We start from the raw sequence: 26,973 nt of genomic DNA on the forward strand, positions 1-26,973 counted from the left end.
AACCTGTTGCTGTTCTTTATACAAATGTGTTTCCTGCGATTATACTTTTGTTGAGAGTCAGCGTCTGTTCCTGTGGTTTCTTTCTTTCGTCCCCGTTCGTGCGCTCTGTTTTTTGGATGATGTATCACCAACTCGCCTATCCTAACTGGTGTTTATTCACCTACTGGTGAATCAACACCAGTTACAAGGTGTTGATTCCTAATTGACAGCGCTTACTTAACCACACGGAGAGAGTATACACATAAAAAGCGAACACAGGCTCTGAACTTCAAATTTATTCTGCAACCACCGATACTCTGCTATACACCCACAAAACCACCGACTAGTGGAGGTTTTCGACACTCGTGGCAGCAAGAAATAACATGGCAAATAAAAAAAGCAAATTACCGTAAGGGCAAACCAGTACACGGGTAGAAAAAATAGACGAATCATTTTTTAAGCCGCCATCACACGAAACAGAAGACTAATAAAAACAAAAAATTTGCTAATGTGGAAGGGGAGCAGAAAATGGGTAGCAGAGGTAAAGTAATTAGCACAGCAAAACGCATGGGATGAAACGCACTATACCTGAAAAAAAGGGGGCATGAACAACAAAAATGAAGCCAACAATTGACATTGCTAAATGCAGAAGACGAGCGTACTACATAACTAAACCAAAGTAAATGAAAGAAGCGCGCATGAGCAACAAGGGTGAAATCAACAACAATTAACATAGCTAAATGATGAAAATGAGGTGCATAAAACTGAACGAGAAAGATATCTGCAAATGAATTGAACAAATGAATGAATGCTAAAACCGAGCTGAATCAAACAAATCTAGAAAAGAAGGCAGTCTCTCTTTCCGAGAGTGAAATAAAGGGGGTTCTTACAAAATCATCCTTCAGCCTTAAAAACTTGGCGGCTTTAATTATTTCACATCTCAGCTTATTCCGAGGCGTTTAAAACTGTTGATTTTTTTCGAAGATTGGGTGCCTTGGCTTCTTTGAGCCGCAGGTCCTGCAGTGGATTGGCAGAGTCCTGACTGCTATCCCTGATAAGTCATTTTCGTGCTCCATTAGCCTGTGATTGATGCATCGGCCTGTTTGGCCTATGTATACATTAGGGCAAGTCAAAGGATAGGAGTTGATGCCTTCCGCACATGCTGCTAAGGGTTTTCTGTGCCTCTTGGTGCGGCTTCTTTTTTTGTTCTACTTTTTTATCGACGATCCGACAAAGCTGCAATAGCCACTTGGGGGCAGAAAAGAACGTCAACTCCTTTCTTTCCACTCTTCTTAATGTTGGGGGAAAATTGGTGCATGTAAGGAATCACTGCAACCTTTTTTGCGTTGCCTATTGGCTTCCGCCAGTGGTTCCTTTCTTTGCACTTGGTGGTTTTTAGCAATTTTTTGCGACAGTGGAGAGGATTTTCACCGTGTACCTTGATTGCGGGAGCCAGCATATTTTTTTTTCAAGACATTTTCTGGCAATTTGTCCTCGCATGACGTGTTCAAGGCGTTAACAAGAGCAGACCTTGATGATATTTCTTTTGACCAGCTCTGAACGAGCCAAGTCGTATTTTAGGACGGGGTTGGTGCCCCTTGGTTCAGATGCCCAGCACTTTGTCGCTTTGTCGGATCGTCGATAAAAAAAAAAGACGCCGCATCAAGAGGCACAGAAAACGCTTAGCAGCATGTGCGGAAGACATGAACTCTAACCCTTTGACTTGTCCTAAGGTGTACATAGGCCAAACCGGCCGATGCATCAATCGCAGGCTAATGGAGCACAAAAATGACATATCAGGGATATCAGTCAGTACTCTGCCAGCCCACTGCAGGACCTACGGCTCAAAGAAGCCATGCCACGAAATCTTCGAAAAAAAAATCATCAGTTTTGAACTCATCGGAATAAGCTGAGATGTGAGATAATTAAAGCCGCCAAGTTTTTGAGGCTCAAGAATGATTGTGTAAGAACCCCCTTCATTTCACTCTCGGAAAGAGAGCCTGCCTTCCTGTCTAGATTTGTTTGATTCAGCTTGGTTTTAGCATTCATTCATTTGTTCAATTCATTTGCTGATATCTTATCTTTCTCGTTGAGTTTTATGCACCTCATCTTCATCCTTTCGCTATGTTAATTGTTGACGTCACCCTTGTTGCTCATGCGCGTTTCGTTCGTTTACTTTGGTTTAGCTATGTAGTATGCTCGTCTTCTGCATTTAGCAATGTCAATTGTTGGCTTCATTTTTGTTGTTCATGGCCCCTTTTTTACGTTTAGTGCACTTCATCTCATGTGTTCTGCTACGCTAATTGTTTGCTTTACCTCTGCTACCCATTTTCTGCTCCCCTTGCACATTAGTACATTTTTTACTTTTACTAGTCTGCTGTTCCATGTGACGGCGGCTTAAAAGATAATTTGCCTATTTTGTTTTCTCCTTGTTCGGGTTCGCCCTTCCGGTACTTCTTTTGGTTTTTATTTTTCATGTTACTTTTTGTTGCTACAAGTGTCAAAAGTCGCCACTGATTTTTGCCTTTGTGGGTGCATAAGCAGAGTATCGGTGGTTATACAGTAAGTTGAAGTTCAGCGCCTGTGTTTGTCTTTGATGTGTTATTTACTATGTCCGTGTGGTTGAGCGCTGTCACCATGGCTTACAAGAATGGGCATTTTCTAATGCAGCAATATCTTTCCCCTATCCTCAAAGCGCACACTGAAAGTGCAACTTGAAAAGCTTTGCAGCCCATTCATTACACTAGCTTGGCTTCCTAAGCTCGCTGATATGAAGGCCACATAAAACATCTGAGGCACTCAAACCCAATTTGTAAAAAATGGTCCTGCTCACTGCAAATTCCGAAGAGGTTGGAAGGCCATCAAAGGTGCGTGGGAAGAGGTGAAGCCGATGCAACACTGTCGTACCAGTGCTTTACAAATTCTTGCCATGATACGTCTGCTGTTATCGAGCTCGGTGATGACTTTCTCAGCTACTTACCTTTCCGTGTGCACTACACATTGGTCCATACTCTCATTTGTGTGTGTATGTGTGTGTGTGTGTGTTTCAGCAAGCACGCAGCACGTCAATGAAAAGTTTCACAATTTTTTAAAAAGAGATACAGGATATTTAGCATTATTTTGCACAGCAACAAAGAATATTCTTTATGACCCCGACAATTATTCGTGAGCCATTTTTAGTAGCTTCTCTTTCCTATGAGTATGACCTAAATAGCAGCTTTACATTTTCGAGGTTTCAAAGCGGCTTTATAACAGCACGTCTATGCTGCAACTATAAAGCATGCGTACTGTTTTTAAGTGAATTTTCTGCGGAAGAAAAAAAGCACGCAAGGAAGTAAAAATGAACAATTGATTTTCTTCGGAATAACTCATGATTACTTTCTTGTTTGGCTGCTACACACGGCACTAATATTCAGAACATTCGCATACTCGAGCTGCTTACCCACCTGAAGTGCCCTAATACGCAATGACCTCCTTAGAGGGAACAGCCTAGGATACTGTAGCAATAGCGGATCGCACTTTGTGGGCATGTGTTTAGCCTAAGGCCGCAGTTGGTCCACCTGTGCAGCATATGCAGGGAAATAAAGCATTTATTACCATTATTCATGCTAGTGCCTTTTGAGAATTATGTTACGGAAGTAGAATACATTTACGAGCTTAATGCAGTTCCCGGGACTCCTTTAGCGAACGTCCACCGGGGTGGCGCAGTGGTTACGGCGCTAACTACTGTTCCCAAGGACGCGGGATCGAATCCCGGCCTCGGCGGCTGCTTTTCGATGGAGACGAAAAGCAAGGCGCCCGTGTGCTGTGCGATGTCAGTGCACCTTAAAGAACCCCAGGTGGTCAAAATTTCCGTAATCCTCCTCTACGGCGTCTCTCATAGCCTGAGTCGCTTTGGGACGTTAAACCCCACAAACCAAACCAAACCTTTAGCAACCAAGCAAACATCCACCCTGAACGAGCAGCTGTCTCTTCGACCGCACTTTCAAAGAACCTCAAAGACAGTGCCAAAAGTATTGCTGTACACCTGGAATTGCAAGAAACGAAACTATAAGGCCTCACTCAACCGGACGTAAAAGTGACTGCCGATGCATATTTGTCATGGTAGAAAAATTGAAGTTATTAAAACACGTATGCACAAGAACAAATACTTGTGTGTCTGCAGAAATTAATTAGCGGTTAGAGCACTGCCAAAATAAATAGCGCCTGCGCGCTTCCCATGTTCGAACAAGCGACAATGCCACTGCTCCCAGTACAAGTAAGTAGCGCTTGGTAAAACTGAGGCTTCAAAATATGGGCTAATGAACATAAGTCCACACATTTTTTCACGTAGTTTAAACTTGCAGTTGAGGGAAAAAAAAAAGAACCTTACTTGAATGACTCCATTATCGTCCGGAGACCGTTAATGCCTTTTGCGAGCTAGGATTTAAAGCAACTTGCCGGTCATATCCTGTGTGTGTGCTCAACATATTGAACACTGCGAATGCTTACGGCTTGCGATGCATTTAATAAGGATATAACAGGGTAGTTTAAGACGTCAAGCTGCCGGTAATAAAGGATTGCTATGCGAAATACGATGCAACCTACAGGCCGCAAGAACAAGGAACGCACAGCTGACGCAGCGTTTCAACTGAATAAGGAGAGCAACAGTTGCGCAACGCAAAAAAAGGGGGGGGGGGGAGTGAGTTTTATAGCTATCAAAAATTTGTAATTGCTTAATCGGTTTTCAAATGATAAAGTTATTTTGTGAAGTTAGGTGGTTAGAGGTTATTCATTTTTTCATGTAACTATCTGGTTTCAGTAGATTATAGTTTCGTAGGGATAACAAGAGCAGACGACAAGCCTGGAAGCCTTGACCCTTGATCATTGATTACTACTATTTTATGCGGTATATCATGCAGACAGGAGGGAGAAAAGAAAAAGTGAACAGGCTGTCAACCGCAATCAGACGCAGCGTCTATCTGCTATAGAATGAAATCGAATAATTAAAAACGGAGGAAGGGAGAATTCGATTGCACCTGTGGCCATTTTATCTTCAAGCGAGAGATAAATAAAACTTCGCATTGCGTTTAGGATATCGTCTTCAGCACAACTACCCTATAAAAGCCACACATGTGTTTTTCGACGCTAAGTGCATCACCATGCTGGCGCATTTTGATGGGGTCGGGAGACGAATTGCATCGTGAAAGTAAACAAGGGCTGCCGTAATGGTCTCATTTGTTATTTAGCTCCCGTATGTACTCGATCGGCAATAGAACATGTTTTTACACGCATTAAAAAAGGCATACTAATCTGCTAGAGGCCTACGCGTGTACACCGGTGACTGGCGGTGATAGCCTGACAGGCCGACGATCGAGAATGTAGAGGAAAAGACGCATGCACGCGAGTGCATATAATCACCGAAAAATTGGAACGGCAATGATCAATACGGTTCTGTACGTACGGTATACGAACGGCGATTGACGTCCTTCATCTATGTGTATTTAAGGCAGAATAAAGACCACTACTCAACCTGCAGCTTTGTCACCTCTGTATGTTTAAGCCTCCCTCCCCCGGCCGTATATGTTCGAGGTTGAGCTAATCAAACATGCCCCCGCGCTTACACGAGCGGAAGATTTGCCGCGTCAGACTTATGAAAGTAATGTGTCAGCATGAAAACAGCCAGGATTAAATTTACAGTTACACGCTGCAGCTAAGGGACCTGTATATTGAAATAAGATGTGCTGTTAACGCAGATCAAGGCTAGTACCCACTCATCGCACAATTGCCCCATTTCTGGCAGTGTGCATACGCAAAAAGCAGTGGCGGAAGATACCAAACACGCGACGCACTTGTGCAATTGTGTCTGGAATTTCCTCACACCGCATAGTACCCGTGGTACGTAGGAATTCCTATGCTAAAGTATCCCGACGTACGGCGTATACGTGTCATCAAAACACAGCGTCGGTGCCATCCGACGTGTCAAAAAAATAATTCGAAACCCCGAAGTATAAATACCTATACTTACATGCACCTCATTGTTTTTTTTTAATGAAGAACCCTGGAGATCGAACCTAAGTCTTTCTGTGCGTGTGATGAGCTTATAATTGACCCTGAGGTGCAATTGAGGTGCAAATTTGGGGCCGAATGGAACATCTAAAATAACACTGCGACCATTGAATGCTCGAGCTGCATTCGCCCAAACAGTCGAATACGTTTTACGCTTGTGTCCAAGTGTGATGAAGCTTATATACTGCCAGCGGAGGCAGAAAAAATGTGCATGGCTGCCTGCTTCAGTGTCCAAGACGGACGCTTGTGCTGCCTGAGCAACGATCGAAACATGTGTAGTACGGAAAGTTAAATTTTTTTTATCGCAGGAGTAAAACTACCTTTAACTTATCAAAATGTGCAGGAGCAGAATGGTCACTTTACTAATTTTGTCTTGAGGGAATTGTCGGTTGGTTTGGTTGGCTTGTGGGGTTTAACGTCCCAAAGCAACTCAGGCTATGAGAGACGCCGTAGTGGAGGACTACGGAAATTTCGACCACCTGGGGTTCTTTAACGTGCATTGACATCGCACAGCACACGGGCGCCTTGCTTTTCGCCTAAATCGAAAAGCTGCCGCCGAGGCCGGCATTCGATCCCGCGTCCTTGGGAACAGTAGTCGAGCGCCGTAACCACTGCGCCACCCCGGCGGGGTTTGAGGGAATTGTCATTTCACTCTTCCTCGCATATGTCAGGAGTAGAGGTGAGATCTGCAGGAGTAGAGTGAGACCCGTAGTTTAGTGAGCCGTCAGGAACCGTGAGCAGCGGTTAAGTTTGCCGCCCGTTCAGTGAGCGGTCACGAGCCGTTCCGCCAGAGTTGGGCCTTCCGATTGCTGCGCTTTCAGCGCCATCTATTAGCAGCGCGAAAACGTGTGCACGCAGGGGCAGATCGAGGCGGCAGAATCACGGGCGCATTGAAGGAGTGTTTCGACTGGCAGTTCGCAGACTGGCAGGAACTGCCTGTTCCATCCGCAGATTCTACTGATATTACCGCCCCCTTTAACACACTTGAATTCGAATATGCTCTTTGAAAAGTTAAAAAGAACAGCGCTCCTGGGCAAGATGGCATCACTTGGAGCATGCTCCTGAACTGCAGCACAACTACTAAGATAAAATTGCTTGACCTCAACAACTAGCACTGGGTAGTCATCCCCATGTCTAAGCCTGGAAAGGACCCCACAAAACTTGGCAACTTGCGACCGATCTCTCTAACCTCAACCGCCTGTAAGCTAATGGAACGCATGGTCACGAATCGACTTACACATTATCTTGAGGCATCAAATTATTTTCACCGGTTGCAGACTGGCTTCCGCCCTCAGCTAGGAACACTGGACAGCCTTTATCGTCTCCCCACAAACCTGAACAGAGCACGTCGATGATGCAAAGGGCGTCCTGACATACTCGTAGCTGTCGATCTACACAAGGCGTTCGAAACCATCAGGCATCAAGCCATTATCGACGCGCTAATCCACACTGGAGTTGGAGCCCGCGTCATCAACTGAGTAAATGAGCCTATGAAATTCAAATCAATACTAACCATACGGCACAACTATTTACAATCCGCACGGGTGTGCCTCAAGGCTCAGCCGTTTCCACCGCCTTATGTCACATCGTCATGGCGAAAATCGCATGGCAACTAGACAAAATCGATGGCCTACGGTTCACAATATACACGGACGTGATCACGCTCTGGACCAAGTACCGTAATACGGCTCGAGAACAAACGGATACGCTGCAACTAGCACTAGATACAATCGATATTGAACTTCTTTTACAGGCATGCATCCATCCCCGAAAAAACTAAATTTCTGGTCATACATCACCGCCTGGCGGCAGAGACATCAACCTTCACTTCGGCGGACAAAGCATCTCACAACCCCCGGAAGGTCATCTCCGGATAGTTGGCATTCCCATCAATCAACATGGTACTGCTAAGGATTGCACCCAACAGCTAAAATATCAATGGAAGCTAACGCTCACTAAATCAAACGGCGCAGTAGCAAGAGTGGGGGCGCAGGGGCGGAGGTAGCGCGTCGCCTCCCCGCCGCTATTCTTCTCACTAAGCTCGCTTACTTTCACTTGACCGCAGCCAATTACAAGACACTTGGCTTACTTTATAACTCTGCCTTGAGGGTTATAACTCGTCTACCCGTACACACGCGCATCACGGAGCTTCACAGATTCGCTCAACTCCCACCAGTGATGCACTTATTGCTGCGCATCGAGCCAATCATGAAACTCGCCTGCAGCATACACCCAACGGGCATCGCATCCTCAGTCGAATTTTTGACTAAGCAAACCTACACTTGCCCATATTGGACCACCTTACAGAACCATGGACGGAAACACTGGTAACGGATCCACAACCCCTTCCAACCAACACCAAGGGCCAGGAAGAGATCACCGACAACGCCACATAAGAAATACACAAGACCAGCACATCGGTCTCCGAATTTATACCGACGCCGCCCTATATCATGACGATGACACCGGCATCACGTTTGAAACCACTGCTTACTACCAGTAGGGTTCACAATTGCACGCTACTAGCCACAGTGGTCGGAGGTGCTGGTCCGCAACTGAACTCGAGTTAACGGCCATCGACGAGGCCCTTCAACACTGCACCAAAGGAACGGATCGTTTCATCCACATTTCCACCGACAGTCAAGAGGCTATAAAAACACTGCAAGCCCGTTCTTACAAGACCTCAGTACAACACCGCATCAAACAGCGCTGCCTCTACCTGCGCTAGACCTCTAAAGACTCGGTACGAATTCATTGGACGCCTGGCCATCACGCTCAAGGAACTGGGAACAGAACGGCCCACGAGGCCGCTGGCGCTCAGCTAGAGGAAGACCGCCAACATAGCCTTGATGTGGGCCCGTCCAACTCGGACCATCCTTACTGTTCTCCCATCTCCTTCATCATACCGGACTCTCATCATGCGGCTTAAACTTGAGCGGAGTGGTTTCTTGCTGGACCTTGTCCCCGCTATTACTGCTCCGATCCCTTCCGGCCTCTCGACGTAAGTGCACGTTAAAGAACCACAGGTGGTAGAAATTTCCGGAGTTCTCCACTATGGTGTCTGTGATAGTCTGAGTCGCTTTGGGACGTTAAAACCTCACAAATTAAACCAAACCTTTCGGCCTCTGTCGTCCTGCCCAAGTTCTAACTCACAAGGCGAGAGCCGGTGCAGCGTACACACCGGACATCCTGAGTCAATGGCGCTGAACCAAGAACAGCTTCCCCAACTGCTCTGCTTACTCCGTTGACCAGCAGCACTTGACCTAGACCTGTTCTGGCACGGCCGGCCTCCGCGCATGCTACACATCTGCTCCCCACATTCAGTGTTACGAAGCCTGAACAGCCCCCCGACACCAACGCCAAGCGCAAGCTTAGTGCCCGGCTAGGCTTCATGACGGGGTCTGGCACCTTTCATCATCATCATCATCAGCTTGACTATAACCATCGCAGGGCAAAGAACTGTCCCCTATTTCTCCACTTAACCCGGTTCTGTGCTAGCTGCATCCACTTGACCCCTGCAAACTTCTTAACATCATCCGCCCACCTAACTTTCTGCCGCCCCCTGCTACGCTGTCTTTCCCTTGGAATCTAGTTTGTTACCTTAAGCGACCATCGGTTATCTTCTCTTCGCACTACATGTCCTGCCTATGCCCATTTCGTCCTCTTAATTTCCACTAGAATGTCAGCAACTTGAGTTATTTCTCTAACCCATTCTGCAGGCTTCCTATCTCTTAATGTTACCCCTACCATTTTTCGTTCCATAGCTATCTGAGTGGCCCTCAACTTAAGTAGAACCCTTTTGGTCAGCCTCCACGTTTCAGCCCCATAGGTGAGTAGCGGTAAGATGCAACTAATGTATACTTTCACCTTGAGCGATACCTGTAAGCTGCTAGTCATAATCTGCGAGTGCTTGCCAAATGCGCTCCATGTCAACCTTAGTCTTCTTGTTATTTCCGTTCCATGGTCCGGATCTGCGGTTACTACCTGTCCTAAGTAGACATATTCGCCTAGTACTTCCAGTACTTCGCTACCAAATGTAAACTGCCGTTCCTTCCCGAGGCTGTTGAACATTACCTTAGTGTTCTGCATATTGATTTTCAATCCTACCTTTCTACTTTTCCTGTCTAGGTCATCAATAATTATTTGCAGTTCATCCCCCGAGTTGCTTAGCAAGGAAATGTCGTCAGCAAATCGCAGATTACTGAGGTATTCTCCATCTACCCTTATCGCTAACTGCTCCTATTGCAAGTCTCCGAATACTTGCTCTAAGCAAGCTGTGAATAGTACTGGGGAGATCGTGTCTCCTTGCCTAACCACTTTCTTTATGGAAATTTTGTTACTTTCTTTATGCAGAAGTATGGTTGCTGTGCAGCCACTATATATATCTTTCAGCACTTTCACGTACCGCTCGTCTACCCCCTGATTTCGCAATGCCTGCCTAACCGCCGAGGTTTCAACTGAGTCAAATGCTTTTTCTCAATCGATGAATGCTATGTATAAGGGCTGGTTATATTCCTAGCATATAAAGATATACCGATAAAGACAGTGAACTATAAATATAGAGAAAGCATATAAACAGATTACGGAGAGTATGAATACATAGGTAGCCTGAAGTATAATGTAAAGGCATCATTTTGTTTTAATGCAGTGAGCGCTTTTCACTTGTGTCAGTGTTAGTCCTTTTGTCTCTTTTCTAAATTGTGCTTTTTTGTCCCTGCCCTAACCTTTTTTTCCTTTACTTCGTTTTTCATATACTCGTATAACCATTTTGTTCAACGTTGGGGAAGATTTTCTCAAAGCCCACGGCTCTTAGCTCCCGGCTCGTGCCTTTGTTTCCTTTCCACCTGGCTACAGATGTCTTCCCCGGCCCCCCAACTCAAACATGTTCAACTTTCCTGTTTTCGCCGACACATACACACGCCTACCGTATTTCTTTAATTGACTCAATCATATTGTGTATACGTCAAGCCGCATCGCTCTCCATTCTTGCTGTAAGGAGTGCTTTTATTTTTCAAGGCATCGTCCGGGCACGCGTGTATAGACATTAATTTATTCCCGTAAGCATAGGCGCCTACCTCGGGGAGGCTGGCAGTGTCGAGGCTCCTCCGCCCCTCTCCCTATTTTACTCATGCATAACCGTTTGAAACACCTAAATGCATTACTTAATAACCATGTTATATGTATTTTCACTGATACCTATGAACAGTTTCCCCAGCACACGATGCGCGAGCAGCTAAAGTCATGATTGATCGTTCGAACAGCAGCGGTCATGTAAGGCGCCATACATTGCAAGTTCTGGCTCTGATGAACGTTTTGGAATGACACACTGAACGAGAGGACAAAGGGGTTCTTCAATACCAAAAGAAGTATCGCTAACGCTTAATTAACAACAGCCCACTCGTCCTTTATTAAGGGTGGTTTAAAAGGTAGCCGAAATCCAGAAGGGTACAGTGCTCTATCGAGAGAGTGGTTGCGACTCTTACGAGGAAGGTAGGGAGAGCAGTTGCTTTCTCGTACTGTTAACAGAACAGGGGAAGTAGCACCGAACTACCCGGCTTCAACTGAACTGTTCAGCAGGTCGAACAGGCGGGGATCAGTGAACGAGGGAGAGACAGAGCCGGCTTTCTCTTTCCAATAAAACAGCTGCGCACTCCTGAGTGAACCTGACTTAAGTGAGCTGGCCAGCTATTCAAATGAGCCGGCTGACATCAGTGAGCTGAGCCGGTCTGAGCCGCTCACTAAAGTTATTTGCTTTGCCCATCTCTAGGCAGCACGAAAACAACTGGTGCTGCTGCTTGGGCCATTGTTAATTATGGCGCCTTTTTACTTGGTCGAACGGTGTCCGGCAGTAGATCGTGTTCGGGTTGGAGCCCTTGAAGTCAGCGGCTGGCTCGGTGACATATAGGCTGGACCCCCATGGTAACAAAAACGATGCTGAGGTCTTCGCTTGAAGGGGTAGGCCAGATCTCAAAGGACAGCACATCCACCAGATGTGGCGTAGTGGCGAAAAGGTTGGTAGCAACAAATGAGGAGGTTTGAAATACCCCGGCGCATCTTGCTCGACAAAGAAGCGGATAAACCTATGTCTTGCTACAGCAAGATTGAACAAACAAGGAATATAGAATTGATATCGTGCCAGAATTAGAGCGATGAGGCCGCATTTCCGGCGGCTCCTAAAAACAGCCAATAGAGGTTTGAAAATTTTGCGGCAATATTAAGGCGACAGGAGAGCATGTCTTATTAATTCCCCTGGCGGGGGCAGATCTAAAGTGGGAAGTCGACTTCGCGGTGCATGTAAACAAAGCGGCGCATGGTGTATTTTGAATGATGGGTAGTCGCACCGAAAATCCGATCTGCGCGGACGTCATACAGACGTGAAAATGGCACACAGGATGGTGGCAGACGGGGCTAGCGCTGGATATGTCCTCTTCACTCGTGTGAAAATAATTACATTCTTACGAAATTAACATGGGTCAGATATATAGCCGGTTCAAGACAGCAGCATAGCCAAGCGCGTTTTCAACTCTTCAAAAATAAAAGAAAGATTCGGGCGGCAGAGTTCCTATTGTCAAATAAAAAGTTAGAGTCGGGCGATACAGTTTTCTTTCCATTGGAGTAACTACGGCACGTAACCTCCACAGCACTTCTAATCGCCTCTGTGGATGCGAATTTTGGCTGGGCGTACACCTTCATTGCAGCGGTGGCGTAGCGGTAGAACATCCGCCTCGCATGCAAGAGGACCGCGGTTCAAATCCCGCGCAATTCTCCACCGGACTAAAAAAAAAAAGAAAAGTCCGCGTGTCGATGGAATTGCATAAACAGGTTTGGGATGTGGCCTGATGCCGGTGAACACCTCCGGCAACGCACTCCCTCACCAGAACAGGAGTTGGCCACCCTGGTGCAGTAATTGGCCGCAACCTATCATGATAAGCTCCACAAAACTCCGGCCCCTAGTGACCAGCGGCTGCGGAACAACTGACCACGGCGGCGGTCAGACCTGTGACGCAGCAGGGGGTGCTAAGAAAGCCTGGCTCCGCTGGACAGGCCGCCATTGGAAACTGACCCTGGCAACGTTTAACGCTAGAACACTAGCTAGTGAAGCTAGTTTAGCAGTGCTCTTCCAGGAACTAGAAGGTATGAAACGGGATGTCATAGGGCTTAATGAGGTTAGGAAGCCGAATGAGGCATATACTGTACTGAAGGATGGGCATGTACTGTGTTATCGAGGTTTACCGGAGAGGCGGGAACTAGGAGTAGGTTTCCTTGTCAATAAGTATATAGCGGGTAATATCGATGAATTCTATAGTATTAATGCGAGGGTGGCAGGCATCGTAATTAGCCTTAATAAGCGGTATAAAGTGAAGGTTGTACAGGGCTATGCACCTACATGTAGTTATGACGACCAGGCAGTTGAAAACTTCTACGAAGATGTAGAATCGGCAATGCGAAAAGTAAAGACGCAGTATACTGTACTAATGGGTGACTTCAATGCCAAGGTAGGGAAAAAGCAGACAGGAGACAAGGCAGTAGGTGACTATGGCATTGGTTCTAGGAATAGCAGGGGGGAGTTACTAGTTGAGTTTGTAGAGCGCAATAACTTACGAATCATGAATACCTTCTTGAGCAAACGAAGCGGAAATGGACATGGAAAAGTCCGAAGGGGGAGACTAAAAATGAAATCGACTTCATAATGTGTTCAACCCCCGCCATTATGCAGGATGTAGAGGTAATCGGGAAAGTGCGATGCAGTGACGACAGGATGGTGAGGTGCCGAATTGGCCTAAATCTGAAGAAGGAACGCAACAGATTAGTAAGAAAGAAACCCATCAACCAATTAGCGGTGAGGGGGAGGGCAGAATAGTTCAGGATCTCGCTACAGAATAGATATTCAGCTCTAACCAAGGCTGGCGACATTAACCTAGAAGCAAAGAACAATAATTTCAGAGATATCATTACTGAGTGCGCGGTAGAAGTAGGTGGTGGGACAGTTAGAGAGGATACAGGTAAGCTGTCTAAGGAGACGAAAGATTTGATTAAGAAACGCCAGAGAATGAAAGCTTCCAATCCAACAGACCGGATCGAATTGGCCGAGATATCAAAGCTAATCAATAAGCGCAAGGTGGCGATATAAGGAAGTATAACATGGGGAAAATTGAGCATGCTGTAAAGGACAGGGGAAGCCTTAAAGCGGTAAAGAAGAAATTGGGCATAGGCAAAAACCAGATGTATGCGATAAGGGACAAGGCGGGCAACGTCATCACGAATAAGGATAAGATAGTCAAAGTAGCCGAGGAGTTCTATACAAATCACTACAGTAGCCAAAGTAGTCAGGACCGTAAAGAGATTGGCGGTAGGGAAAAACATTCAGACGTTTTACCAGTGACGAAGGACGAGGTCAAGAAAGCATTAGAAACTATGAAAAGGGGGAAATCAGCTGGACAGGATCAGATAACTACGGATTTGCTGAAGGACGGGGGGGATATAGTGTTAGAAAAACTAGCCACCTTGTATACGCAGTGCCTGGTGTCATCGACTTTACCGAAACCATGCAAGAATGCAAACATTATCCTCATTCATAAGAAAGGGGATTCTAAGGACCCTTAAAAATTACAGACCAATCAGCTTACTGTCTGTTACGTATAAGGTATTTACTAAGGTAATCGCTAATAGAATCCGGACAACCTTAGACTTCAATCAAGCAAAGGATCAAGCAGGGTTTCGGAAATGGTACTCTACTATCGATCACATCCATACCATCAATCAGGTGATAGAAAAATGCTCGGAATATAGCCAGCCCTTATACATAGCATTCATTGATTACGAAAAAGCATTTTGTTCAGTTGAAACCTCGGCGGTGATGCAGGCATTGCGAAATCAGGGGGTAGACGGGGAAGACATCTGTAGCCAGTTGGAAAGAAAACAAAGGCACGAGCCGGGAGCTAAGAGCCGTGGGCTTTGAGAAAACCTTCCCAATGTTGAACAAAATGGTTATACGAGTATATGAAAAACGAAGTAAAGGAAAAAAAGGTTAGGGCAGGGACAAAAAAGCACAATTTAGAAAAGAGACAAAAGGACTAACACTGACTCAAGTTAAAAGTGCACACTGCATTAAAACAAAATGATGCCTTTACATTATACTTCAGGCTACCCCTGAATTCATACTCTCCGTAATCTGTTTATATGCTTTCTCTATATTTATCGGTATATCTTTATATGCTAGGAATATAACCAGCCCTTATACATAGCATTCATCGATTACGAAAAAGCATTTGACTCAGTTGAAACCTCGGCGGTTATGCAGGCATTACGAAATCAGGGGGTAGACGAGCCGTACGTGAAAGTGCTGGAAGATATATACAGTGGCTGCACAGCAACCATAGTTCTGCATAAAGAAAGTAACAAAATTCCCATAAAGAAAGGTGTTAGGCAAGGAGACGCAATCGCCCCAGTACTATTCACAGCTTGCTTAGAGGAAGTATTCAGAGGCTTGGATTGGGAGCAGTTAGGGATAAGGGTAGATGGAAAATACCTCAGTAATCTGCGATTTGCTGATGACATTGCCTTGCTAAGCAGCTCGGGAGATGAACTACAAATAATGATTAATGACCTAGACAGGAAACGTAGAAAGTTAGGCTTGAAAATCAATATGGAGAAGACTAAGGTAATGTTCAACAGCCTCGGGAAGGAACAGCAGTTTACATTAGGTAGCGAAGTACTGGAAGCAGTAGGCGAATATGTCTACTTAGGACAGGTAGTAACCGTAGATCTGGACCGTGAAAAGGAAATAACAAGAAGAATAAGATTGGGATGGAGCGCATTTGGCAAGCACTCACAGCATATGTCTAGCAGCTTACCGGTATCGCTAAAGAGGAAAGTATATAACAGTTGCATCTTACCTGTACTCACCTATGGCGCTGAAACGTGGAGGCTAACCAAGATAGTTCTACTTAAGTTGAGGGCACCTCGGAGGGCTTTGGAACGAAAAATGGTAGGGGTAACATTAAGAGATAGGAAGCGTGCAGAGTGGGTCAGAGAAATAACTCCAGTTACCGACATTATAGTGGAAATTAAGAAGAAATGGACATGGGCAGGACATGTAGTGCGAAGAGAGGATAACCGATGGTCGCTTAGGGTAACAAACTGGATTCCAAGGGAAGGAAAGCGTAGCAGGGGGCGGCAGAAAGTTAGGTGGGCGGATGAGAATAAGAAGTTCGCAGGGGTCAAGTGGATGCAGCTAGCACAGAACAGGGTTAAGTGGAGAAATATGGGAGAGGCCTTCGCCCTGCAGTGGGTATAGTCAGGCTGATGATAATGATGATGACACCTTCATTACTTGCGACCTCTGGCTAATCGTGGCCGGTAAGCCGGCACGCCTGTCTTTACTGCCTTAGTACACCAGCCGGAATGCTACCTTGAGATGCAGCCCGCTGTCGTCGATAGATGAGCGGGCACTTTGCATCAGCAAGCTCGCCCATAGCGCAGGATTGATCATCTGCCGGATTAAAAGAAAATATTTTTTCAAGTTAGTACTGTTTAACACAGCTTGTTTCGTACAGCCGGGCATTACCGCTCTGGCCGCGCTTCTTTATACTTGCAATGTTTTCTTACCTTGTTTTAACACCTAATAATAAGAAATTATAGACCGGTTAACCTGTCCAAGGACCGTTTTATTTCTACACTCCCCATCTGTATTTGCTGGCAAATAAAAGATTCATTTATTTCATTCGTTGGCGGTCCACCTTAAAAGAATTCCTCTAGCAGGCAAGAGCGCTTCGCTGCAAGTCGTTTTCATATACGGTGCAGCTGTAGATATACGCAGGTCTTGGTCCACAGCAGGATGCCAATATTAGTCTATCATCAACATCATCTTCTTCAGCCTGACTGTACCACTGCAGGGCAAAGGCCTCTCCCATATTTCTCCACTAAGCCCGGTTCTGTGCTAGCTGCATCCACTTGACCCCTGCGAACTTCTTAACCTCATCCGCCCACCTAACTTTCTGCCATCACCTGCTACGCTTTCCTTCCCTTGGAATCCAGTTTGTTACCCTAAGCGACCATCGCTTATCCTCTCTTCGCACTACAAGTCCTGCCCAAGTCCATTTCGTCTTCTTAATTTCCACTAGAATGTCGGTAACTTAAGGTATTTCTCTGACCCACTCTGCACGCTTCCTATCGCTTAATGTTACCCCTACCATTTTACGTTCCATAGCCCTCTGGGCTGTCCTCAACTTAAGTAGAACTCTCTTGGTTAGCCTCCACGTTTCAGCCCCATAGGTGAGCAAAGGTAAGATGCAACTGTTGTATACTTTCCTCTTGAACGATACTGGTAAGCTGCTAGTCATAATCAGCGAGTGCGTGCCAAATGCAATCCATCCCAATCTTATTCTTCTTGTTATTTCCTTTTCATGGTCCGGATCTGCGCCTACTACCTGTCCTAAGTAGACATATTCGTCTACTACTTCCAGTACTTCGCTACCCATGTAAACTGCTGTTCCTTCCCGAGGCTGTTGAACATTACCTTAGTTTTCTGCATATTGATTTTCAAGCCTACTTTTCTACTTTTCCTGTCTAGGTCATCAATTATTATTTGCAGTTCATCCCCCGAGTGTCTAAGCAAGGCAATGTCATCAGCAAATCCAAGATTACTGAGGTATTCTCCATATTCCCTTATCCCTAACTGCTCCCATTCCAAGTCTCTGAATACTTCCTCTAAGCAAGTCTATACCTATATAAGTCTATATATTAGTCTATACCCCTACAATAATAAGAACGGATAAAAACATTACAAGGGTTCAACGGTGCTGAACCAAATATTGAGCGAAAGCATTAGCTGCGGGCGACCGAGCGTTCTTTTTCTTCTGTCTAAGCCCACAAATAAAGCCCCGCTGTAACCAAGCCGTATGAACGTGCCTTAGTGACCTATAGGAATAACGTGAATGCCAGGGTCCTAGCAGGCTGATTATGACATAACCGTCCCATGTGAAACGAGAGACCCAAGTTGGCAGCTCCTGCTGATCGCCTGAGTTGGTAGCACAGCTCTCACCCTAGTGCCACGTGGGGTGTGACAACACAGCGTCACGTGGGTAAGACGTGGCTACCAGCCGCGCTACGCTGAAGGCTCTAAGTCTAGAGTAGTATTATTTTAGCAATAATAAATGCTGCTTTGGGACGCATGATGCAGATGGTTAATATAATCTGGTTTAGTGACAGACGTCTGTCGCATCAGACTAGATTTAATAGTTTTTTTCTCTTAATGTTTTGTTTAGGTTTTACAATTCTTTCTCATCCCCTCCCTCTTGTCTATGGTGGTCGCACTTTCTCAATTTGTATTTTGTTTGATTCTTCTGCTCCTTAATTTCGTACTGCTTTTTGGCTCTGTGAATTTGTGGGCCAACCATTATAATGCCTTAGGAGACTGCAATTCTCTATTGTTCACCCGAATTTTATTTCTTTGCTTGGGACTGTCCTGTTTACTATTCTACCTTAGTCTACCTTTTTTCTTATGTTCTGGGCTTTGTACGTATGCTTCGCTCTCCGTGCGTTTTTGTCATTTTGTATCACTGTTGTTTTGCTGCTGTTCCTTCCTTTTCTGGTTCTGGTTCCTATTTTTGTTTTAGGTCTGGATACTACCTTCTGGCTTTCTTTTTTATTCTTCTTAAGCCAGCGTGGACCACTTTGCGACATGGACCTCGTTTTTTTTGTATTTTTTGAATACCTTCTATCGTTTTCTGAAAAAAAAGTGTTTTTTTTTTTATCTCGAGCTTCTGCTCTATTTTATTTATTTTTATAGGTTTTAAGCCTGGCAAAGCTTTTGCTGGTCCGGGCTCCCTCTCCTTTTTCTAAGGTTTTTTTTTTTCTCAGTTCAAGAGGACGAATAAAATGCTATCGGAAGACCGACAAGACGCGTCGTCCTATCGAATGGGAGGTGCTGGGGTTCTGTCGGAACGAAGCCGGAACAGTGCGATTGATTTCTCTGTAATTCACAAATACGACGCTGGGCGGCGCCACCAAATCGATGCTGCACATGCAAATGATCGCATATCGGCTTAACAAGGTACGCTAGAAAATACCATGCGCTACCGTCGTATTTATATAAACTTAGCTACAAAGATCGTCCACACAACATCATACCAGGTGTGGGCATTAGCCTCAAGCCTCGGTCCATTTTGTGAGGCCCGAGGCACCAACCGACGGGCACGAGCCATGTTTATATAGATGCGACGATAGTGCATCTTAATTTTTAGCGTACATCGATGAGTGGGTGCGCTATCGTTTACATGTGCTGCGTCAAGTCAGTGGCGCCGCTCAGCGTCACATTTGTGAGTGAAGCAAAACCAATCGCACACTTCCGTTCGCGTTCCTAAGGCGCCTCAAGCTGAAGTGGACGGAGCATCGTTTCGGTCTTGCGATACTTGCATCAGGTATCCGAACACGGCATTTCGTTTATCCACGCAGCTTTGATTAAAGCTCACGTCCTGCTATACCCCATGTGCTAAGTACAAAATCTACCGCGGTGCGGTTTTGTTGCTCACATTTAGCATCGCCATTGCTGGTGTGAATAAATTTTCATTTCATTGCATGCGCCACTACCAAATTCCGTCGAGAGTAAAATAGAAACAAGTGCATAATTAAACAAGAAGCTTCTCGTCAGACAGAGCGACCATCAAGTCAATGTGTTAAGGATCATAAAAGAAGTTTATGAAAATAAATAAAAAAAAAATGTGTAACATGGAACTGTTATTTTCAGAAATGATCATGTTCAAAACCTAAGTACAATGATAAAGTTGGCAGATGGTATTCCCTTTAAACAAAATATAGTGTGAAAGCACAGACTTTTTTTGCAATGGGCCAGACCAAATGTTGGAAACGGCCATTGCAAAATTAGGATGACACGACGGTGTGGTGCACAATCGATAATGGTTGGGCATCGATTTTGGATCAAATTAGCCAGGTCAAATTTGAAAGGTGGCTCAGTACAAATTTTGGAAATGTCCAATAAAACAATTCGGTGTAACCATCGTGTCGAGCACGGCCAGTTATATACTCCTATATATTTTGATGTAAATTCAGGTCATTTAGATTAGAAAAATTCAGATCATTCCCCTTGTAGCACGTGAATAGCTAGCATTTTCAACAAAGACAACAATTGCGGGATTTTTGTTTTTTAACAAACCCGACACGCTTGACGCAGCAGACAGCTTTAGGTAGTTGGGTGGACGAGTTATAGAACACAAAATTCAATTCATTATAACAAAAACCTTTTTATAGGAAGGTATTTCTGAATGACACAACCTTGTGCGGCTTCAAGAGAGTAGAGTCATAGGTATAGATACACTTTACCCGCTAAATAAAAGCTTTCCTAATATCTAAACCACGATTCGTAGGGAAAAGATTGGTCTGTGATATTAAAACAAAATGCTTTAGAGAACGCATTAGCTGGCGTTGATGATTTTACGCTACCGGTAACAAACTGAACATGGTAGCACAAACCATGTATAACAGTGTTTATTTCATAATGACTTCACAACGTTTCCATGACCGAGATGCTACAACATCGTTCGTGGTATACGTGTTTCGCAGGACGACAATGTCTTCTTGACTGTAACCGCATATCATGTTTTATTCCAGCCAGACTTAGTTTATGACAGGTAAGATTTACAACAACTCTGGCACTCAGTTTTAGTCTTATAAAATTTTCCTTTGCAGGTTCCTGACGCAGGCGTATAAGCCGTACATTGTTTAACGTCTTTATGTGGAAAATAGCGCTGTGAAGGGCCGCCACCTGGTCGATTCAAGCAAGATGGCTTCGTGCATGATCCACAACAGGCTTTGCAGGCTCCTAGAGGGCTTGTCAGTGCTGAAAAATATAGTAGAAAGTACACTGTCTTCGGATCAAGTTTTGGAACTGCAATCAGCATATGTCGGGACTTTGCCTCTACACTGATGTAGACAATATTTTCAATGCAATTTTAAATATCGTTTTGGATGTTCCACCTCCGCCAGATGTGATCACAGACAGATTCCAGAAAACATGGAAACGCGATATAGGGCCTCTACTTTCTTGCATGCGAGGCTAGATATCTTATGCGCGTTCACAACGCGCTTAGGCTATACGCCCAGTCCAATTGTATTTTTTATTTCATATAGGGAAGGATAAATACGCAGCTGTATGATTCAAATAAAAAAGCAAATTTTAGGGAACGAAAAGAGGAGAAATTAGACACTAGTCCGCTGGCTACGTATTCTTGGCTCTGTAGACCTGCCTATATTGTGAGGCTGGAAGTTGATGTTCACATTACCAAAAATGGCTGACGCTTGTTGTTTCTCAGCCTTTTGTATGGCCTATTTTCTTGGTTACTGCTGCGTTGCGTACACAGCTTTTTCGTATCTGCGTCATGCTGCTTCCTGTCGGCCTAAAACCCTTTCCAGAAGATATTTAACCATGCCCTTACTACTGCATATATAGGGTTTATGATGATAATGTACTTTGGGTGGCAGTGTCTAGCACGTTGCGACCGCTATGCTGCATACTTGCAGCTCCACGGCATTAAACGTCCGCCACGAACAAAAAGTGACAAATGTGGCAGTGTCTCGTAATGCCCCTCGTACTTATTTGATTGGTGCGCGGATTTCTGATTTTAGCTATCAGTGTTTACTAACTACTGCTGCTGGCCATGCTTCCATCCATAGCTTTAATGCTGCATTTTACACAAAAGTAGCATAACACAATAAAGTAGCATAAAGATGAATGCCCGAAAAATATTGAGAATATTTCTGTCGGCTCTCTATACTTGAGGACACCTTGTCCATGTGTGGCTGCGAGGAAAATTAAGGTACGCTCGCACGAGAATGGGGGCTTGACTAAGCGATTGCTTAGTACTTTAGTTTGTTAGGGTCGCTGTAGAAAAAATAACTGTAGCAGCTCAGTCATTATTGAATGAAATTTCACAAGCGGTAGTTATCAACGGCTGCCGCAGTCACATCAGCGGCTTTGATCTTGGTTTGCTTCTTCGCTTGGTTAGATTCTTGGCAATACGCTAGTTTGGCTTATCGTTTTTTGGATGATCTCGGCAGCCTATCAGCTACAGCTGGGGGTCTCTAGGCAGAAGGCGTATACGTATAAAGTGGTTACCGCGTTTTTTAAATTTATATTTATTGCCTCATGGCATCAGTAGGGTGTGAGATGAAAGATGAATAAATGATTAAACGAATGGAAAAAGGTTGGCTAGTTTTATGAAGTCCAGGAGTGAGCGATGATGAGGTCCCTGCGTCCAAGCGACTTATGAGGCAGGATTGGTTGCTGAAAGGCCAGCTATCTTCACGTTCCGGATTCGTATTGGTTTGAGTGCTGGGCAGTTCCACAGCAAGTGGAGAATGTCGGCCTCAACATCTTTGTTTTTACAGACCGGGCACCCTCGGGCGGGGATGTAAGTGTTGGAATTATGATCACGTCCTAGTGACAGCTGGTGTGAATGCCGCACCGACCCGGATCCTCCGAAGCTTATCCTCCTCTGCACGGGTGAAACCGCGGGGAAGAGATACCGCACAAGGAGGGATAAATGCACGTGTGTGGCGCCGGAGGTGTTCCTTTCCTGATAAAGGGAGGGTAGCGTCGTCCACTTCGAGGAGTCGTGAAATTGATGCGTTTTGGATCACGAGGCGGGTCGCTAAATCAGTTTGACTTTGGGAAGGCAGCAGGTCCCGTGGAACCCACTCAATGCGTACTGACTGTGGGATGCGGGCCGATAAAAATGTATGAAGACGACGATGTTCAATGCATATCCCGGGGGCGTTTAGCACTTCGAACTTGACGAAAGCGGGGATCTTTGCTGCACTAGGTGAGAGTGTGTTGCTGATATAAACGACGCGTGGTCGGCTGCGGCGATAGCATATTACTCTACATGAAGCATAATAATGAAGACACGAAAAGTTGCTGCGCCACGCGATATGAAACATGCGCCTCACGAGTACGCCGCGTCATCTGTTGAATGGATGATGTAATAGGTCAAGTAATGAAGCTACCCCCTCTCTCCAAACAAAAACTCATTTGTTTTATTAATTATATGTAGTTATACGTTTCTGCGTCTCTTATATGGCTATGCAACCTAATATTATGTTTTACCACTGATTTGAACAGACAGGAATCTGCAAAACAAAAATTTGTTTCTGAGACGTTAGCCGTAGTGGTTATTGAAACGAGCACATTCAGCATGCAGAAATTAGAACCGTTATCATGAAAATAGCAAAGAGATTTCACTCAATATTTTCCTATTTTTTCGCATATTTTTATACTTAAAACAGATGAAACCCTATGATGTATGCACAGTGATATCTTCTGTTTTGTAAAGAAAACGTTGTAACATAGCGCCCAAGCATCTGACTGCACACAGGCTATCGGCTTTCTAAATGGTCTCAATGGCCCGAAAAGTTTTGCAGAATGTGAATAAAGACACAAAAAAGATCTGCAACGTCAAGCACCGAGCTATGTACACTAGATCTACCGCCGATGTTGTGTACTCTCTAACCCTGTCATGTGGTAAGTCATACATTGTCCAAACTCTCAAGCGCATTAATGATTGCTTAAGGCAACACGGTACCTCAATGAAGCCGGGTAACGCAGTCAATCTACCGAAACATTGCACCAGTCGTGATAACTGTAGCCGCCTCTTTAGTAATGTCAGCATCATTGGCCGTAGAAACACACAGATGGTTCGAGAGACCTTGGAAGCCTTCAAAATCAAGACGTTAGGCAATGAATGCGTCAGTGACATCTCGGTCTGGTGTTCTGCGAGAGAATATTGTTTTTTTTAAATGGGACATATTTTTTCGACGTGCAAAATAGCAGTACCTCAACTATCAATGAATTGTTTATTATCCTTTGCGGCGTTGTAGACACACATATGCGCCCTTCTTTGTTTGACCATTTCCATTTAGTAAAATTGAATTGTGTTCCAGTGTCGTCCTTGTGCATTCATTCCTTGTTAAAGCATCCGGTTCTCTCTGGCGTTCACCTTCAACTATGAATAGCCTCCTTCCAGGTACTCCTCCTGACAGAACCTGTCCCCAATTCGCGGGAAGCCTGTACACGTGCTTCGCCGGTTGGGTGGCCGGCGGTGGTGTTTGAGCCTACTACATCCAGGAACTGAATCGGGTGACCAAACCACTAGTATGTAGCATTATTTAAGAAGGAAAAAAAATTATTTAGAGCGCGTGCAAGCATTTGAGACGATGGTGCTCGGCATAACTCCTCACACCAAATCTAGAATAATCGCAGTTTGTGGGTATGGGCCACCTGTTATTGATCAGCAATTAAAAACAGCCGGCTTATGCGTAGCAGCGGATCAGTCACCACCAACCGCCTGCACATAGCTGGGACTACATGCAGTGGAATTTAGCAGGATAATAAAAGAAGAAAGACTGCAGCCGTCGTGCTGCTGTTCCGGCAAAATGAGCATTTGCATTCAACAGCCTAAATCTAACTGGAACTGGGAGGAAGCAGCGCCACAGAGTAAAAACGGTAGCCGGTATGGTAGGATACCTATGATACAGTCAGCGTAACATATTAAGCACCATAGCGCAAATGCGAAACGATCACAAGGCAAAGCACGAGAATTGTCGATTTTTAGGGAAAATCATTATTAAGTACATCAGGGTTGCAAGCAGGAAGTCTCTTCAATGACCGGCGTCAAATTACCGCTATGACAGGCTGCTTGAAATAGCCATTGCGGTGCCAGCCGTTGTCTACAGTACGCACATTGCGTAGAGCAGCTGGTACTTCCAGTGGTGGCGGAATATGGAGACCGCCTTCAGGTTAGGAGGAACAGGATTGGACAAGGCGCTGTCACAAAAGCAGAAAGAGAACATAGCGCATCCAGTCACCGGACGCATGGCAGCGCATTGCTGGAAGGCGCTTTCGGTTTCATAAACGTAGGAGGCGCTGAATATGCTGAATATTTTAATGCTCAGCGCTTATGCTGTCGTTTACCAAATAATATATGGCACATACCCGCATACTCCCATTAGGCAGCGAGCCGAATCGTTGTTGTCGCTGTAAGCAAGCGAAAGGGAGCAACAAGCCACAAGCCACTGGATGCACGAACTTAAGCAAAATTTTCAGAAGAGAAAGAAATTGAAGCAGCATACGGCCCAGAGCTTGTATTTTTCATTCCATTCTTTTGAGAAGTTGTCTTTGACTCGTGATAATATGAAGGTTGGTTTGTAACGTCACATAGATACATCTATCAAATTATCTGACTGAGTAATGGAAATACACTTTAAGACTTTCGCTGAAATTATCGCATTCAAGAGCGTTGTAGTCGTGCTGAGAATGTTTTGCAAATGAAAACAAATTGCTACAGTGATTTCTTCCTGCGGATCCAACAAGACCTAAAACATTTTCTTTAATGCTTTGCCCTGAACGATGGCTCTAAGGATTTGCCGGTCTTTGGCGATGATGATGATGATGATGATGATGATGATGATGAGAAAACTCTTTAATGAAATAACACTTGGTGGTCGGCTACACTATTTCGGGAGTTCGTTCGATTTTGAAGCTGCTCCTGCCCTTAAAATTAGGTGGTAGTGAACGCTCAGGTCTGAGCTGCACAGCATTTCCTGCCATCGCTCAATCGTCGGTCTTTTATCTTTTCTACTGTCGTGTTATACTAACAGGCCCAAAGCATGCGATATAGGTCCGCCTCCATACCACATTGTAGGCAGTGGGTAGCATAGTCTCGTGAGTAGATTGTGTGAAATCGTTTCGGAGTAGAGTACGTGTTTGTTTGAATTCTTCTCAGTATTAGTTCTTGCTCTTTTTCTAGCAGTTTATCAGATGGCACGTATTTCCTCCTGTCTATCTATAGTGTTGTAGGATTTCCAAGCAGATGATTAGCCTGTTTGAGTAGTTGTGCTCCTCTGTGTGTGAATTGCCTGGGGTAGGATTGCCCGGGCTACGGAGTGTATGACATCGTTCCCTCTACAAGCTGGTGCGCTGTCATCATTTATAAGTCTCGCTTTACTATTAATCTTCCTTGGTGTTTTGAGAAGCCTCCGTCCCCATTATATAAAATGAGGTGAGCAAGAGCCCAGTGAGCGTGGCAGCAAGACGACAACTCAGTGGAAACTTTGTGATAGCAATGTGTTACAATATTGCGAAATATGAAGCCGCTCTTCATTTGTCTTCAAAGTTTTTAAATTTTTAATAAAAACACGAAGCAAAATTTTAAAGTTCGATATCCTGAAGTAAGTTTATGACATAGTCGACTTTGTGCGAACCATGTACTCGGGAATACAACGTGCAAACTGAAAGCAATTCAGTGGCGGCGGCAGTATGCGTTGCTTGTTGTCTTGGCTCCAGTTTGTGTGTATACATCGCCTTCTCTCTTCAGGTTGTGCGAGAACTAACATATGTTTTTTTTCCTGCTATGTGAAATTAGAATCAGAGGAGGGGTACGAAACTTCTTTTCGACCATTAGATTTTTCAGAGCTCTGTGATCATGACTTAAAGCATTCACCGACTGTTTGAATTAATGCAAACGGCCATAATTTAGAACTGCAAATAAGCATTGACTGATTGTGAGAAAATGACCAAACAGCAGATTGTCAATGCGATCGAAAACGATGGCTTTGAAGATAAGCGTACTGAATAGCGTTGGGAAAATATGAAGTGGTAAACGAACCACCAAGAGGAATGGGTATTTAAAGCACATGATGACCAGAAAAAGAAAAAGAACTTAAGGAAGGGAAAAAATAGACTAAACGGACCTTTAAAAATAGCAGATAAATTTGATGCGAACGCTGGCTCAGCTGCTATGAGCAGTAAGTTAACAAACGTGCCAAAAAATTTAAAACCGTCTGTCACAATTTTTATTTGGGTAAATATTCAGGCTCTTTTATGTCAACTGTCAGCTCATGGAAGAAAAATAAAAATATTTATGACGTCTGACT

Source organism: Amblyomma maculatum, unplaced genomic scaffold (assembly GCF_055883805.1).
Source record: "Amblyomma maculatum isolate TAMU_Amacu unplaced genomic scaffold, ASM5588380v1 scaffold_20, whole genome shotgun sequence".
In the NCBI taxonomy this organism is placed as follows: Eukaryota; Metazoa; Arthropoda; class Arachnida; order Ixodida; family Ixodidae; genus Amblyomma; species Amblyomma maculatum.